The 16,425-nt window shown below is 38.3% G+C and overlaps 1 long non-coding RNA gene across 1 annotated transcript; it reads left to right on the top strand.

Annotated features, from left to right (window-relative positions):
* The first annotated feature begins 6,117 nt into the window (after positions 1–6,117).
* On the top strand, positions 6,118–11,766 carry LOC148090413 (uncharacterized). Its single transcript, XR_015716487.1, has 3 exons — positions 6,118–6,336; positions 9,175–9,290; positions 11,559–11,766. It is a non-coding gene; the product is annotated as an uncharacterized LOC148090413 (long non-coding RNA).
* Positions 11,767–16,425: the final 4,659 nt, after the last annotated feature.

Raw genomic sequence — 16,425 nt, 5'->3', positions numbered from 1 at the left:
GTGTAAAGTTACCAAGGGAGGACAGATTTCAGAGAGTACATTTTTGCTGACCTCACAGTATTGCCTGGGGGAAAAACAGCTTTGTGAACTAAATATTTAAGACCTAGTCAAATTTGACAGATCATTTTACCTGACAAAATCATCTTAAAAGAAAATTTAAATATTTTAAATAAGTAAAACAAAGAGCAGACATTAGGAATGTAGGCTTGGAACTATCCATAAATGCCCAACTTCTGAACTATTACTTACTGTATGGATGTTTCCATTGCCAAGTGATCCGTTTTTCCTGATTCTATTAAATGTTCTTTATTCCCACCAATAGCATTATTTCTCTTGCCAATTCATTTGGTCATTCAACAAAAATGTTTTGAGCAACTAACTACTCCGGGCAAGGCATGGTGCTGGATGTCATAAGGGAACACAGAACTAATACAAAATTCCATTTGCAATTGATTTTACAAGTTTTCAAGGCACTTTCACAGTCAATCTTATTTTGTCCTCATAGTCACAGGATGAGATAGGTCAAGGCCATCCCCATTTTACAGATGAGAAACAGGCTTAGGGAACAAGGTTAAAATGACTTGTCAAAGTCACAAATCCCACAGACTTAAAGCAAACCTAGTTTTTCCCCCCAATTCCAAATACAGTACTTCTCATACTTTACAATTTCGTAAGCAGACAGGCCATAAAATTGTCTCCAATAATAGACAAGTTAGGAAAAGATGTTCAGAGCCCCACTCACCAGGAGAAAAAAAAAGAATAGTAAAATAACTCCTTTATAAAGATGAGCCAAATCACAGTGCTCAAAGGAGGCCAAGCTTGGATTCGGTCCAGGCCATTCTCAAGCTGGCAGGACACAGCAGCAAGCAGTGTACATTCAAGGAGACAGTGGTGTCCTGGCCTGTTTGGCTCAGTGGTTAGAGTGTCAGCCCCCCACCCAGAAGGGTCACAGGTTCAATTCCCAGTCCAGCGCAAGTACCTAGGTTGCAGGTTCAATCCCGACTCATTCGGAGCTGGTCTCTCCTGGCTTCCCACCCACTCTCTCTAAAAATTCACTCTCTTGAAAAATCAATGGGAAAAATAACCTCGGATGAGGATTAACAAACAGGAGACAGTGGGAATTTGACTCTAGAAAATCAATGGGCTCTCTGGCTGGACCCTCAGTCAGTGGCTGATCTTTACTGGAAGCAGAAACCAGCTCCTTCTGCCAGGCAAACACTGAATAAATGTAGTCTGAGGACCCGTTAGGATCTAGTCACGGAGTATACAAAGACAACCCTTGACCTCAAACAGTTCTCAATTGGCCCAGTGGGTGAGGACAGTTACAGAACTGAGAGATAAAAGCTGCTAGAGGAACACAGACAGGGTAGGGGTCAGGAGAAGAGCTTCCAGAGGGTAAGTGGGATTAGCCAGGCGAGGGGAGTAGGAGGGAGCAGGGGGCACAAAGAAGGAACACGGGGAGCGTGCTTAAATCCCTAAGGTGAGGGACAATAAGGCGCACTAGGGATGGTGCAAGGAGACTAGATCTCAGGGAATAGTTTCATTCTTAACCAGAAACTCTGGAGTGCTAAGGAGGGCAATCAAGGCAGCATCCCAGTCTCAAATCCCTCAAGCAGTGATTTTCTTTTCCTTTTTAAAAAAATAAATATGTTTCTATTGATTTTAGAGAGAGAGGAGAGAAAGAGAGCGAGAGAAAGATGAATCAGTTGCCTCCCACACGCACCCCGACCAGGATCGAACTCCTAATCTGGGCCTGTGCCCTGACCAGGAATTGAAACCTCAACCTTTTGGTGCACAGGATGGCACTCAACCAACTGAGCCACAACAGACAGAGCTATAAAGCAGTAATTTTCAACCTTCTCCATCTCATTGCACATATAAACTAATTACTAAAATTCTGGGGCACACCAAAAAATATATTTTTTGCCAATCTGACAAAAAATAGGTATCATTTTGATTGATATACCAAAAAAAATAGTAGTAATTACCCTTTTTGCTCCGAAGTGACTTTTTATTATTTTTTCATCACCTTTTATCCCCTCTATGCCCTCTTCCACCTCCACCTCTCTCTCTCTACCCCCACAATCACCACACTGTTGTCCTTGTCCATGAGTTTCTCATTTTCTTTTTCTCTCAATCCCCCACCGTCACCCCGCCCCCACCCCCAGCTGTCTGCCTGCTCTCTATCTATGAATCTGTCTCTATTTTGCCTGGTAGTTCAATGTGTTCATTAAATTCCACATGTGAGTGAGATCATGTGGTACTTGTGTTTCTCTGACTGGCTTAGTTCACTTAGCATAATGTTCTCCAGATACATCCATGCTGTTGAAAAAGGTAAATTTTTCTTCCTTTTTACAGCAGAGTAGTATTCCATTATGTAAATGTACCACAGCTTTCCATGTCTGTATACACAGATCTAACTCACCATTTTTACATGCAGCATAGTATACTGTATATAGGTGTACATGCTCCTGTTACTTAAAAAAAAATTTAAACTATTTTTATTGATTTTTTAGAGAAAGAGAAAAGGAGAAGGAGAGAGAGAGAGAGAGAATCATTAATGTGAGTGAGAAACATTGATCAGTTGCCTCCTGCACACACCTGGACTGGGGGATTGAACCTGAAACCTGGGTATATGCCCTGACCTGGAATGGAAATAGCGACTCTTTGGTGCATGGACCAATGCTCAACCAACTGAGTACACTGGCCCAGGCCTCCTGTCACTTTTAAAAAAATTCTAATCACACTTGATTGTGGTTTCTTCTTCCCCTTTCCTTACTTTTGCTGTACTGACTGAATTTCCTTTTTTTCTTTTTTTCAACTATTAATGGAAGCTCTACACACTGTTTACATTCTATTGATGGTTATCTTTCAGTTTTGTTTGCTTATACAAATGCCATACATACACATTCTTCTTTTAAAAAAACAAACAATATAGAAGAATGTAGGATAAAATGTGGAAGTGTTCCTTCACTGTTAAGTTTGGTGCATAGTCTTCCTCAGTATTTATGTACATACATATTTGTATATATACTAAAGGAAGCTTTGGTATTTTTTAATGGTATCATTACTGTACATATAGCTCTACAATTTGCTTTTTGTTTTCCACTTCAGGGCCTTTTTCTTTTATTGTTGAGGGTATTACTGATGTCCCCCATTCCCCCCTTTTTACCCCTCTTCCCCCAACCCCCCACATCACCCCAGGCCTCCAACACACTATATGTCCATGAGCTATGCATATATGTATATATGTTCTTTGGTTAACCTCTTCCCATCCCCCACACCCACCCCTCTGAGATCTGTCAGTATGTTCCATGCATCCAAAATATGTCTTGACATATTTTATTTGGCAATTAATTTTGTTCATTAGATTCTACATATGAGTGAGATCATGTGATATTTGTCTTTTTCCGACTGGCTTGTTTCCCTTAGCATAATAATCTCCAGGTTCATCCATGCTATTGCAAAGGGTAAGAGATCCTTCTTTTTTAAAGGTGCATAGTATTTGCCCCGCCGGGGGTGGCTTAGCGGTTGAGCTTCAGCTAGGATCCAGGACATCATGGTTTGATTCCCGTTCAGGGCAAATGCCGTGTTGCGGGCTTGATCCCCAGTTGGGGGGCGTGCAGGAGGCAGCTGATCAATGACTCTCTCTCATCATTGATGTTTCTATCTCTCTCGCCCTTCCTCTCTCTGAAACCAATAAAGATTAAAAAAAAAAAAGGTACATAGTATTTGTTTTTTCAGTGTTACACAGCTTTTAAAAAAAATTATCTTTATTGTTGAGGGAATTACAGATGTCCTCCTTTTTCCCCCCATTGCCTCCCTCTACATGGTTCCCGCCTCACCCCAGGCCTTCACCACACTATTGTCTGTGTCCATGGGTTATGCATATATGCATATAAGTTCTTTGGTTATTTTCTGCCTACCCCCCAACCCCCTTCCCTCTGAGATCCTTCAGTCTGTGTCATGCTTCCATGTCTCTGGGCCTATTTTGTTCATTTGTTTATTTTGATCATTAGATTCTACATATAACTGAGATCATGTGATACTTGTCTTTCTCTGGTTTATTTCCCTTAGCATAATACTCTTCAAGTCCCTCCATGCTGTCTCAAGGGGTAAGAGATCCGTCTTTTGCACAGCTGCATAGGATTACTTTGGGTAAATGTGCCACAGCTTTTTTATCCACTCTTCTACTGATGGGCACTTGGGGCTGTTTCCAGATCTTAGCTATTGTCAATAGTGCTGCTGTGAACATAGAGGTGCATATATTCTTTCTTTCTTTTTTTTAATCCTCACCCAAGGATATTTTTCCATTGCTTTTTCAGAGAGAGTGGAAAGGGGGGGGGAGAGAAACATCCATGTGAGAGAGACACATCGATTGGTTGACTCCCCCTCAGGAGCTGACTGTGTCCAGGGATTGAGCCTACAACCGAGGTACGTGCCTTCAGCTGGAATTGGACACAGGACCCATCAGTCCACAGGCTGATGCTGTAACCACTGAACCAAATTGGCTAGGGCCATATATTCTTTCTGATTGGTATTTCGGGATTCTTAGGATATAAGCCCAGAAGTGGGATCGCTGGGTCACACAGCAGTTTCATTTTTAATTTTTTGAGGAAACTCCATACTGTTTTCCATAGTGGCTGCACCAGTATGCATTCCCACCAGCAATGTACTAGGGCTCCCTTTTTTCCGCATCCTTGACAGCACTTGTTTTTTGTTGATTTATTGATGGTAGCCATTCTGGCAGATGTGAAGTGATACCTCATTGTAGTTTTATTTTTAAAATATTTTTTATGTTTTTAAATTGATTTTAGAGAGAGAGGAAGAGAGAGGGAAAGAGAGAAACGTTGATTGGTTGCCTCCCATATGTACCCTGACCCAGACTGAACCCACAACCTGGGCATGTGCCCTGACCAGAAATCAAACCAGCAATCTTTCAGTGCACAGGATGATGCTAAACCAACTGCATCTCTCTAATGATTAGTGACGCTGAGCACTTTTTCATGAGTCTATTGGCCATCTGTATGTCCTCTTTGAAGAAGTGTCTATTAAGGTCCTTTGCCCATTTTTTATTTGGATTGTTTGTTTTCCTGGTGTTGAGTTGTATAAGTTCTTTATATATTTTGGAAATTAACCCCTTATCACATGTATCATTTGCAAATATGTCCTCCCCATACAGTGGTTTCCCTTTTCATTTTGTTGATGGTTTCTTATGCTGTGCAGAAGCTTTTTAGTTTGATGTGGTCCCATTGGTTTATTTTTTTCCCTTGTTTCTCTTGCCGTAGGAGATGTATTGGTGAAAATAATGCTACTCACCCTGGCCAGTGTAGCTCAGTGGTTAGAGCATCAAAGAGTTGCAGGTTCGATTCCCAGTCAAGGGCATGTGCCTGGGTTTTGGGTTCTCTCCCTCTCTCCAGTGGTGGTGGTGGTTCATGCAAGAGGCAACCAGTCGATGTATTTCTCTCACATTGATGTTTCTTTCTCTTGCTCTCTTGCTCTCTCCCCTCCCCTCCCTCTCTTCCACTCTCTCTAAAAAGCAATGGAAAAAATATCCTCAGATGAGAATTAACCAAATAAAGAAAAATAGAATACTGCTATGTGAAATGTCTGAGATTTTACTGCTAGGACTTTTGTGGTCTTGTTACTTACATTTAATAAGTCTATTAACCATTTTGAGTTTATTCTTGTGTATGGTGTAAGTTGATATTCTAGTTCCATTTATTTTTTTGCATGTTCCTATCCAATTTTCCCAAGACACTTTATTGAAGAGACTGTCTTAACTCTGTTCTATGCTCTTGCCTCATTTGTCAAATATTAATTGGCCATCATTTCATGGGTTGATTTGGGGGCTCTCTGTTCAGCTCCATTGATCTATACACTTGTTCTTATGCCAGTCCCAGGCTGTTTTAATTACAGTGTCTTTGTAGTATAGTTTGATATCTGTTATTGTGATCTAGATCTGTGAAATATGCTGTCAGTATTTTAGTAGGGATTACGTTGAATTTATAATTTTCTTTGGGTGGTATGGACATTTTAATGATGTTAATTCTTCCTATCCATGAACATGGTATATGCTTCCACTTGTCTGTCTCTTCCTCTACAGTGGTACCTTGGTTTTTGAATGTAATCCATTCCGGAAGACAGTTCGAGTTCTGAAACATTTGAAAATCGAGGGATCAACAGCTGACAGCTAGACCTCAGGATCTTGCATTCAGGGGAAGCCATGTGGCATGTTCGACTTCCGAGGCATGTTCAAAAACCAAAGCATTTACTTCCGGGTTTATGGCGTTTGAAAACCAAAATGTTCATCAATGGAGACTTTTGAAAACCAAGGTACCACTGTATTTCTTTTTTCAATGTCCTATAGTTTTCAGAGTATAGATCTTTTACCTCCTTGATTATGTTTATTCCTAGCTATCTTATTTTGTTGTTGTTGTTGTTGCAATGTAAATAAAGTGGCTTTCTTAATTTCTTTTTCTGAAAGTTCATTATTAGTGCATAGAAATGCCACTGATTTCTGAATATTAATTTTGTATCCTGTTACTTTGCTGAATTTGTTTATTAGATCTGGTACCTTTTTGGTGGAGTCCTGAGGGTTTTCTATAAACAATATCACCTCATCTGCAAATAATTACAGTTTTACTTCTTTCTTTCCAATTTGGATGCCTTTTATTTTTTCTCCTTGTCTGATTGCTGTGGCTAGGACTTCCAGTAATATGTTGAATAAGGGTGGTGAAAGCGCACATCCCTGTCTCGGTCCTGATCTTAAAGGAAACACTTTTAGATTTTGCTCATTGAGTATGATACCAGCTGTAGGTTTGTCATATATGACCTTGATTATGTTGAGGTATGATCCCTCTATTCCCACTTTGCTGAGACTTCTTATCATAAATGGGTAATGGATTTTATCAAATGCATTTTCTGCATCTATTGATATGGTCATGTGATTTTTATTCTTCATTTTGTTTATGTTATGTGTCACATTTATTGACTTCCAAATATTATACCAGCCTTATATCCCTGGAATAAATCCCATTTGGTCATAGTGTATGATCGTTTTAATATATTGTTGGATATGGTTTCCTAATATTTTGTTGAGTGTTTTAGTATTTATGTTCATCAGGGATATTGGCCTATAATTTTCTTTCTTTGTAGTTTCTTTATCTGGTTTTGAAATTGGGATAGTGCTGGGCTCATAAAAGGAGCTTGTAAGTCTTCCTTCCTCTTGAAATTTTTTTGGATAGTTTGAGGAAGATAGGCTGTAGTTCTTAGAACTGTGAAGTCACCTGGTCCAAGAATTTTGTTTGCTGAGAGGTTTTTTGTTTTTTAAAATATATTTTATTGATTTCAGAGAGAGGAAGGAAGAGAGGAGAGAGATAGAAACATCAATGATGAGAGAGAGTCATTGATTGGCTGCCTCCTGAATTTCCCCTGCTGGGGATCAAGACTGCAACCCAGGCATGTGCCCTGACTGGGAATTGAACCGCGATCTGCAGATCATAGGTTTATGCTCAACCCCTGAGCCGTGCCAGCTGGGCTGCTGGGAGTTTTATTATTATTTTTTTTTTCCTGCTTCAATTTCATTAGTTGTTATTGGTCTCTTCAGGTTTTCTGACTCTTCCTAATTGAGTTTTGGAAGACTGTATGTTTCTAGGAATTTGTCCATTTTGCCCAGGTTGTCCAATTTGTTGGCATATAGTTTTTCATGGTATTTTCTTACAATCCTTTGTATTTCTGTGATGTCAGTTATTACTTTGCCTCTTTCATTTCTGATTTATTTATTTGGGTCTTCTGTCTTTGTTTCTTAATGAGTCTGGCTAAAAGTTTATCAATCTTGTTTGTCTTTTCTAAGAACTAGCTCTTGGTTTCATTGATCTTTTGTATTTTTTTTTTAGTTTCTATGTCATTTATTTCCACTTGATCTTTATTATTTCCTTATTTTTTTCTTACTCTGGGCTCACAGTTTGCTTTTTAAACTTAATATACTTAAAAAAACACAACACCTTAATATACTTTGGAGGTCTTTCTATGACAATACATAGAGACCTATCTCATTCTGTTTAAGGGCTGCATACTAGTTTGTAGTAAAGATATACTACAATTTGTTTAACAATTTTCCTATTTTTGGATATTTGGTTATTTCTAATTTTTTTTTTTACTACTACAATCATGTAGCAATGAACATCCTATAACATAGATCTTAATGAATGTGGAAAAGTATTTTAGAGGATTTATTTGGAGAAGTAGTATGGGTCAAGGGGAAAGTATATTTAAAATTTTGATAGATTGCCATATTACTCTTCAGAAATGTTGTGCCTACACTCCCATTTTCAGAATGACCACTGATTGCCCACACCACTAGCAACACTGAATATTATCAAACTTTAAAGTTTTTTTGCCAAAATATTACACAAATTCATTCTCACTATAAAACAACCACAGCAATGCAAAAGCAGAAGTGCCATCTTCACCACCATCACCTAATAACAATTCTCTGGACAAATTTATTTCCACCTTGCTACTAATTTTCTATTAATGCTTTAATTATGCTTTATCTTCTTAGGAATAATCTTTTAATAATTTACTCAAGCTTCCTAGACATATTCTTACATTTTTTGGACTTAGTTCTAAGTTTTATTAGTTCACTGACTCACCATTTTCTTCTGTGATGGCCTCATCGTCATTCTCATCCCCTGATCCAGGTGGCTGTGACATTGTCTATCTTTGGGGTGCTATGTTAGAAAACAGAGAAATCACTTTTACAGCAGCCCTCTCCCATGTAGGTATGGTGTCACAGATTCATTGACTCTGGTTGCTCAATTTTATCCTATTTCATATTTTAAAAATAATCCTCACAATTTTGGCCTGTTAATCATACCCTTCCTTTCCTGTTATCTCTTGTGGTTATGGCTCTATTCTTATATTTTTTCTTCTTTCATTTAAAGCTAATTTGGGGAGAAAAACACATTTGTTCAGACTGACATCTTAAACTGGAAGTATAGCATACCCTTTTAAATATTATGATGGCCTAAGCCCCTGTTGGCTTGAATGCTAAGAAATAGTCTCCCTTTAAAGTGTCCTCCAGCTAATTTGGAGGATTCTCCAAAGTATAATCTTACTTGTGATCTGAACCAAATCTCTCATTATCTTCTATTTTGGTCTTTTCATCAGGCTATAGTGCTGTGGTTGTTGAGGGTCCTCCTGTGGTCACCACTTTGCTTGGGAGGGTTTTGTGGACAGAGAACTATGACTCTAACAAGTTCTTCTCTAAATTCTCCATATCACAGGTGAGTAAAGGCTGTTACTTCTAATATGCCTTTTCTAAATATTTGGGCATAACGAAAAGAAGTACAACATAAAGAATAATTAAAAATTGCCCAAAGATGTGACATTGCTTGGAGTTTTGGCTGAAAGCAGATGAGTAAGTTCCTAAAGGATACCCTCCCTGTGTTTTACCATCTCCAATAGGGGGCTAACTCACCGTCGCAGGAGGACCAATACGATTTATTGTCCTGCTCTTCTATATCTAGTCAAATCTGAAACCTGAGGGCTCAGAAGAAGCGTTTTAGTAAACATTAATCACCATGGCAACATTTGTTCCCTTTTATCACATGAAGTTCTACCCAGGATTTTCCGTATATTTAATCATTTCAAGGATGATTGACAACAGATCTGACCAATCCCTTCAGGGAAAACCCCACTAGCCTAGCAGGGGCCTAGTTGGCACCAAAAGCAAAAAAAAAAAACAAACAATCTGAAATAGATACAGTTCCCAAACTCTGGGTTATTCTAGCTTAAATAATACTATCTACAGGATATTGGAAGGTCAGCCAAGGTGATTCTGGCCCAATTCCTCCTGACAGCACTGGGGACTCCCATCTTCCTTTGTGACAACACACCAGTGGGGAGGGGGCGGGATTTCAGACTCCCCAAAGAGGGGGGAGGGGAGAGGAAACTGGGGAATGGGGGAGAAGATGGGTGTCTGCCATGGTTGGAAGCCTAGGCTCCCCAATTGGCTATTCCTGGAGTGGGTGGGGGTGGAGTCCCATTTTTCCCATGGCGAGTGACTATAGTAAGTCAGTTATCTAAAATCTTCTGCCTTGCTAAGTTGCTCCTTTCCTGATCATTTGTCTAGCAAGAGCAGAATTTTGTGGGAGCTTTAGACCTCTGTGCTGGTTAAGTGTTTCACACATATCTTTCTCCACTATTGTGAACGGTATACATTTTTTCCTGTTTCTATTTCTGTTATTGCTAGAATAAAAGAAAGTTATTGGAATATAATAATAGAATGTTAATTGTAAAATCTAAGTGGTGAGTATATTGGTGTTCACTGTAGAATTCTTTAAACTTTTATGTCTGAAAATTATTATAATAAAAATTGGAAAATAAAACAAAAGGGAACTACTTTATATTACTTTTTTAAAAACAAAGCTATGGGCCTGGGTGGGCGTAGCTCAGCAGTTGAGCATCGACGTAGGATCCAGGAGATCACGGTGTGGTTCCCAGTCTGGGCACATGCCGGGGTTGTGGGCTTGATTCCCAGCAGGGGGTGTGCAGGAGGTAGCCGATCAATGACTCTCTCATCATTGATGTTTCTATCTCTCTCTCTCCCTCTCCCTTCCTCTCTCTGAAATCAATAAAGATATATTTAAAATAAAATAAAATAAAATAAAATAAAATAAAATAAAATAAAATAAAATAAAAACAAAGCTATGGGATTTGGTATATTTATCTTGCATCTGGCTTATATCAGTTAAGACTCTTCTTTGCAGATGATAGAAACCCAACTTGCATAAGCTTAAGAAGAAAATGCAGTTTATTCGTTTATATAACTGGGAAGGGCAGGGCAGATCTCAGACAGGCCAGGATCTAAAGACTCAAATACTATTAGGCTCTCAGTCATCTCCTCATCTCTTTTCTCAGCTTCTCTCTTTTCTGCATTGCCTCATTCTCTAAGATTCTTCCACATGATATAGACAGGGCTACAAACTGCTCTACGGTCACATCCATATAGTTCAAGAACCAAAGGAAAGAGAAAGCTACTTCTTTTTATTTTTAAAATTATTTTTAAATGTTTTTATTCATTTCAGAGAGGAAGGGAGAGGGAGAGAGAGAAATAACAATGATGAGAAACAGTCATTGATCGATGGGCTGCCTCCTGCATGCCCCTACTGAGGATCTAGCCTGCAACCTGGGCCTGTGCCCTGACTGGGAATCAAACCATGACCTCCTGGATCATAGGTTGATGCTCAACCACTTAGCCATGCCGGCTGGGCGAGAAAGCTACTTCTTTTTAGAGAGTACTATTCTCTAGAAAGAGCAGAGAGTGCTATTCTCTGATTTGGAATATTCTAAAAAAGGACTTATATCTCTGGCCTGGGTCACATGCCTTCCCCTTGGAGTTGCCACCGTGTCCAGCAGAGTTTGATATTATGCGTAGCTCATCCGGGGTTAGGTGCTCGCGTGTGTGTGTGTGTGTGTGTGTGTGTGTGTGTGTGTACAGGGAATGGGGAAGGGCAGTCTCATAGCCCATCCTACCATGACTATATTGACAGGACAGTGAAGGAGGAGCAGACCTCCAAGGGAAGAAGAATGCTATTACCAGAAGCAGGAAGAAAGGAATGCTGGGCAAACCAAAACAGCAGATGTCCACTGCATATACTTCTCGGTTTTAATGGTTTTAAAATTGCATTTGTTGGCTTCTCAATGCATATAATCATATCATCTGCAAACAATTATACTTTTTCCCATCTTTTTGTTTTTCTTTCTTTCTCTCTTTTAGATTTATACAGCATATTTCAATTTCTTGGTTTATTACATTTCAGAACCTTCAGAATACCATGGAGAACATCCGTGTTTTATTTCTGAATTTCATAGGAAATTACTTGATTCTGATGCTTGCTCATGGCTTTTTGATACTCTTTACAAAAAGTTCTGTTCTATCCCATTGAGTTTTTCTAAGGAATGGCTGCTGATTTTTATTAATTAATTTTTTTGAGGTAACATTGGTTAATAACATAAATTTCGGGTGGGCCACATTATATAATTCAATATCAGTATACTCTATTGCCTGCTCACCACCAAAAATCTAGTTTCCATCCATTAATATGTATTTAACCCCCTTTACCCATTTCACCTTTCCCCACCCCATTCCTTTCTGATAACCCCATTCTGTTTGTATCAATGAGTTTGTTTTTGTTTTGTTACATTTGTTCATTTACTACTCTTTTGTTTTATATTCCAGGTATGAGTGAAGTCTTATGTTTTTTGTCCTTTTCTGTCTGACTTATTTCATAGCTGCTGATTTTTATCCAGTGGCCTTTGGCCATCTATTGACAAATAAGGCTACATAAAAATTAAAAATTTTGTAAAGAGTACAGAAGTGAAGTACAGAAACTACCTGAAAACAAGAAGGAAAGGAAAAACTGGAATGTAGACTCCACCTTCCATGTAACTAGGAGATAAATGTTACATGAAAGCACATTTATGAAGATGAAAAGCAGGTGATCAGGTGCCTGAATGATGGTGATAGCTAACACTCATAGAAGCACTCACAATATACTATGGACTGTTTGAAGTGATTCACATATGTTACACCAGCAAAGAGGTTTCTTATTTGTAGAATCTTAACCAGAGACATCTGGATGTTCATGATCCAGCTGGTTCTACTAGTCAAAATTCATTGAACTATACACTTATTCTTTGTACATTTCTGTATTTACAATAAGAAGTTTTAAAAATAGATGAAAAACAAATGATAATGACCATGAGTGGTTATAGACTTGTAGACAAATAAAGGTAATAGAGTGTACTAGACTGAAAGAGAGAGAATAGAGGAAAGTCAGGGGTTCTTCCCACATCCAGTTTCTCAAATATAGGCAACTAGGCTTATATCCTAAGTAGGAAATTTAAACTGAAACCCCAGGGAAAAACTACTGATATCTCAACCAAAAAAGCATCTTGACATGCAATCACCATACAACAAAATCCCCCCAGCCCCCACCCCAGGCACACAGAACTTCTATTCAGCTTTTTAGTGCCCTATTATTCAATATGAACAAATAATCAATGATTTCAGACAGTTCAGGGAAAGTTCCAACATGAAAGCCAGAGGATTAAAAAAAAAAAAAAAAAGGTGGGTGGGGGGAACTTGGAAAAAACAGAGACAACGCAAGGAGCAGACAAAAAAATAAAGATAACTGGTGTGCTTCTACTCCAATTAATTTACTCAGAGAAATAAAAGACAATATTATACTCATAAAATGAAACAGGAGTGAGTAGAAAAGGCCACATAGAAGCATACCACTGTGAAATTTCAGAATCCTATACTTAAGAACAGACTTTAAAAGCTTCTGAGAGGCCTGGCCAGTGTGACTCAGTGGTTGAGTGTCAACCCATGAACCAGGAGGTCATGGTTCAATTCTGGTCAGGGCACATGCCCAGGTTGTGGGCTCGATCCCCAGTAGGGGGTGTGCAGGAGGCAGCCGATCAATGACTCATTGCTGTTTCTATCTTTCTCTCCCTCTCCCTTCTTCTCTCTGAAATCAATAAAAACATATTAAAAAAAATTTTTTTTAAAGCTTCTGGAATTAAGAAAAATTAAAAGGCCCTATACAAAGGATTAGGTATTAGAATGACATTGGGCTTCTCAACAGAAATAGGCAAAGCTGAAAGGCAATGGAGCCATGCCTTCTATGTTCTTACTGACTATCATTTCCAACATAGAATTCTATATTCAGCTAAACTACCAATTGAGTAGAATATTCAATTAGAATAGAATAAATGTATTTTTTCTCAAAATTTCCTTCCAGGCACACTCTTTCAAGAAGCAATTGGAGGACATGCTTCACTAAACCTAGAGAGTAAACCAAAAAAGAAGACCTGGCATCCAGGAAATGATATCTGACACAAGAGATTGTATGAAGATAGGAGGCTTAAGGGAAAAAAAAAAAAAAAAAGAAACTGATAGGTTATCTACTAATTTAACTGTAGGGAAAGTTATATTGAAAGTTTGCTGGATAGTTTGGTAAGACTTAGCCATAGGCAAACAGGGTTGATATGTTTAACTGCTCAGACTGTGCACTGCACAACTCCATGGAGCACCATAGAAAACTAAACAAGTGAAAAGGAGAGATAATTATTAAATCCAGGAAAATAAAAAGTTGTTTAAGAAAGGAAATGTAATCATAATACACTACCTGGCTCATCAGTAAATATTTATACATAATCATAATAATATTGATGGAAGGAAAGTTGGCTTGGGGTGGTGAACACACACACCAATAACCATAATCATAATAATGTAAACATAATAGTTTATCCATAAGCTGCTATAACTCTATTGAGAATGTGAGGATGGCATAAGGGAAAATGTAAGAGGGCTTTTAGCCATACAGCCATACCAGTCTGAACAAGCCAACTTTTGTCTGATCTTGGAAGCTAAGCAGGGTTGGGCTAAATATATCATGGTACTGGGCATTGGAACACTATGCAGCCACTAAAAACAAAGTTATGGAATTGTATGTATCCATCTGAAAGGTGTCTATGATGCATTATGTGTGAAATAAAAGAAAGTTGTAGCCCAATGAGTATTGACTAATACTATTTTTGTTTTAAAAATGTAAATAGATATATTTGCCTTATATATTCATGTAAACATAGTAATAAGTCAAGAAGGCAATGCAACAAACTATTGATATAGATAATTTCTGGGAGATGGTATTAGAGAAGGGCACATATATTACTACATCTACATCTATCTATCTATCTATCTATCTATCTATCTATCATCTATCTATCTATCTATCTATCTATCTATCTATCTATCTATCTATCTATCTATCTATCATATCTATCTATCTATCTATCTATCTATCTATCTATCTATCTATCTATCTATCTATCTATCTATCTATCATATCTATCTATCTATCTATCTATCTATCTATCTATCTATCTATCTATCTATCATCTATCTATCTATCTATCATCTCTATCTATCTATCTATCTATCTATCTATCTATCTATCTATCTATCTATCTATCTATCTATCTATCTATCTATCTATCATCTATCTATCTATATCTATATCTATATCTATATCTATATCTATATCTATATCTATATCTATATCTATATCTATATCTATATCTATCTGTATCTGTATCTGTATCTGTATCTATATCTATATCTATATCTATATCTATATCTATATCTATATCTATATCTATATCTATATCTATATCTATATCTATATCATCTATATCTATATCTATATCTATATCTATATCTATATCTATATCTATATCTATATCTATATCTATCTATATCTATCATCTCCTGTAGGGTTGCCAAGAGAATTACTTCTGGTATATATGCTGATAGTCCAGGTTGAATGAGTGGGGATAGATTGTGGGGGCAGGAGAGGGAGGTCAGTAGAGTCCTTGTCCATAGTTCCTGGGCATTTGCATTAAAGACTTCTCCTCTAGGTGCTGAGAGTGGCTCTATGAGAAGCAAGGAAGGCCTAGTTTTTAAAAGCAGAGTTCACCAGTTGTTGAAGGCAAGAGCTCAGGGCTGCTTTGTAATGTTGGCTCTGCAAGGGCTCAGGAAGGTCAGAGGCCTATGTCTTGGGGTGGTGGATGGCAGGGAGCAAAAGCTGCTTTTATAAGATGCTCACTTAAGGAAAATTTCTCTGAGTTTGAACCTGACCTTTCAGGCCTGTGCATGGAATTGGGAGAAACCCCAGAGTGTGGAAGCCTTATCTCTGGGCAGTTGTTTACCATATTTGGTTCTGCAGGGTATGCCCTGCACAAAGGTCCGTGACTGAAGAGGTATGTGTGTGTGTGTTGAAGGAGGGATTAAATCTAGCCTATATTCTGCTAGTCAACAAGCCTTGTGCCCTAATGCAGGGATGCCCCTATAAGCAGAGAAAGGTGAACATTTTTATACTTGGACTACCCAAAGGGGTGCTTTGTTCTAATTAATTCACCCCAAGGGGGTACTTTTTCTTTCACTTTTCTGTTCAAGGGCGGTGCCTGCTAGCTGGTGCCTTGGCTCTCTCAGAAGCACTGATATGCAGATACAGTACTAGATTTCTAAATCCTAATGGGCCTCTACTGCAAGTCCTGAGTAATCAGAAGCCATCACTAGAAGAGGCCCTTTCTCCTTGCCTCTCAGAGTGAGCCCTGGCCACTCTCCTTGCCTCAGGAAAATTGACATAAGAAAATGACTTTGGTCAGATTAGATCAAGATGGCAGCCTAAATACTTGCAACTTTGTTCCCATCCTCCCCTCCTCAAATCCCTTAAAATATCAGAGTAGCGGAAAAGAAAACCCAAGAGTGGTATAATTAAAGGAAAATGTACCATCAGTAATTCAGAAATTGAGATGAATTTCTTAAGGATAGAAATTAGATATGATCAT

Source organism: Miniopterus natalensis, chromosome X, assembly GCF_054644295.1.
Source record: "Miniopterus natalensis isolate mMinNat1 chromosome X, mMinNat1.hap1, whole genome shotgun sequence".
Classification (NCBI taxonomy): Eukaryota; Metazoa; Chordata; class Mammalia; order Chiroptera; family Miniopteridae; genus Miniopterus; species Miniopterus natalensis.
The sequence above is the reverse complement of the archived record's forward strand: the minus strand, read 5'-3'. Positions and strand labels throughout refer to the sequence as shown.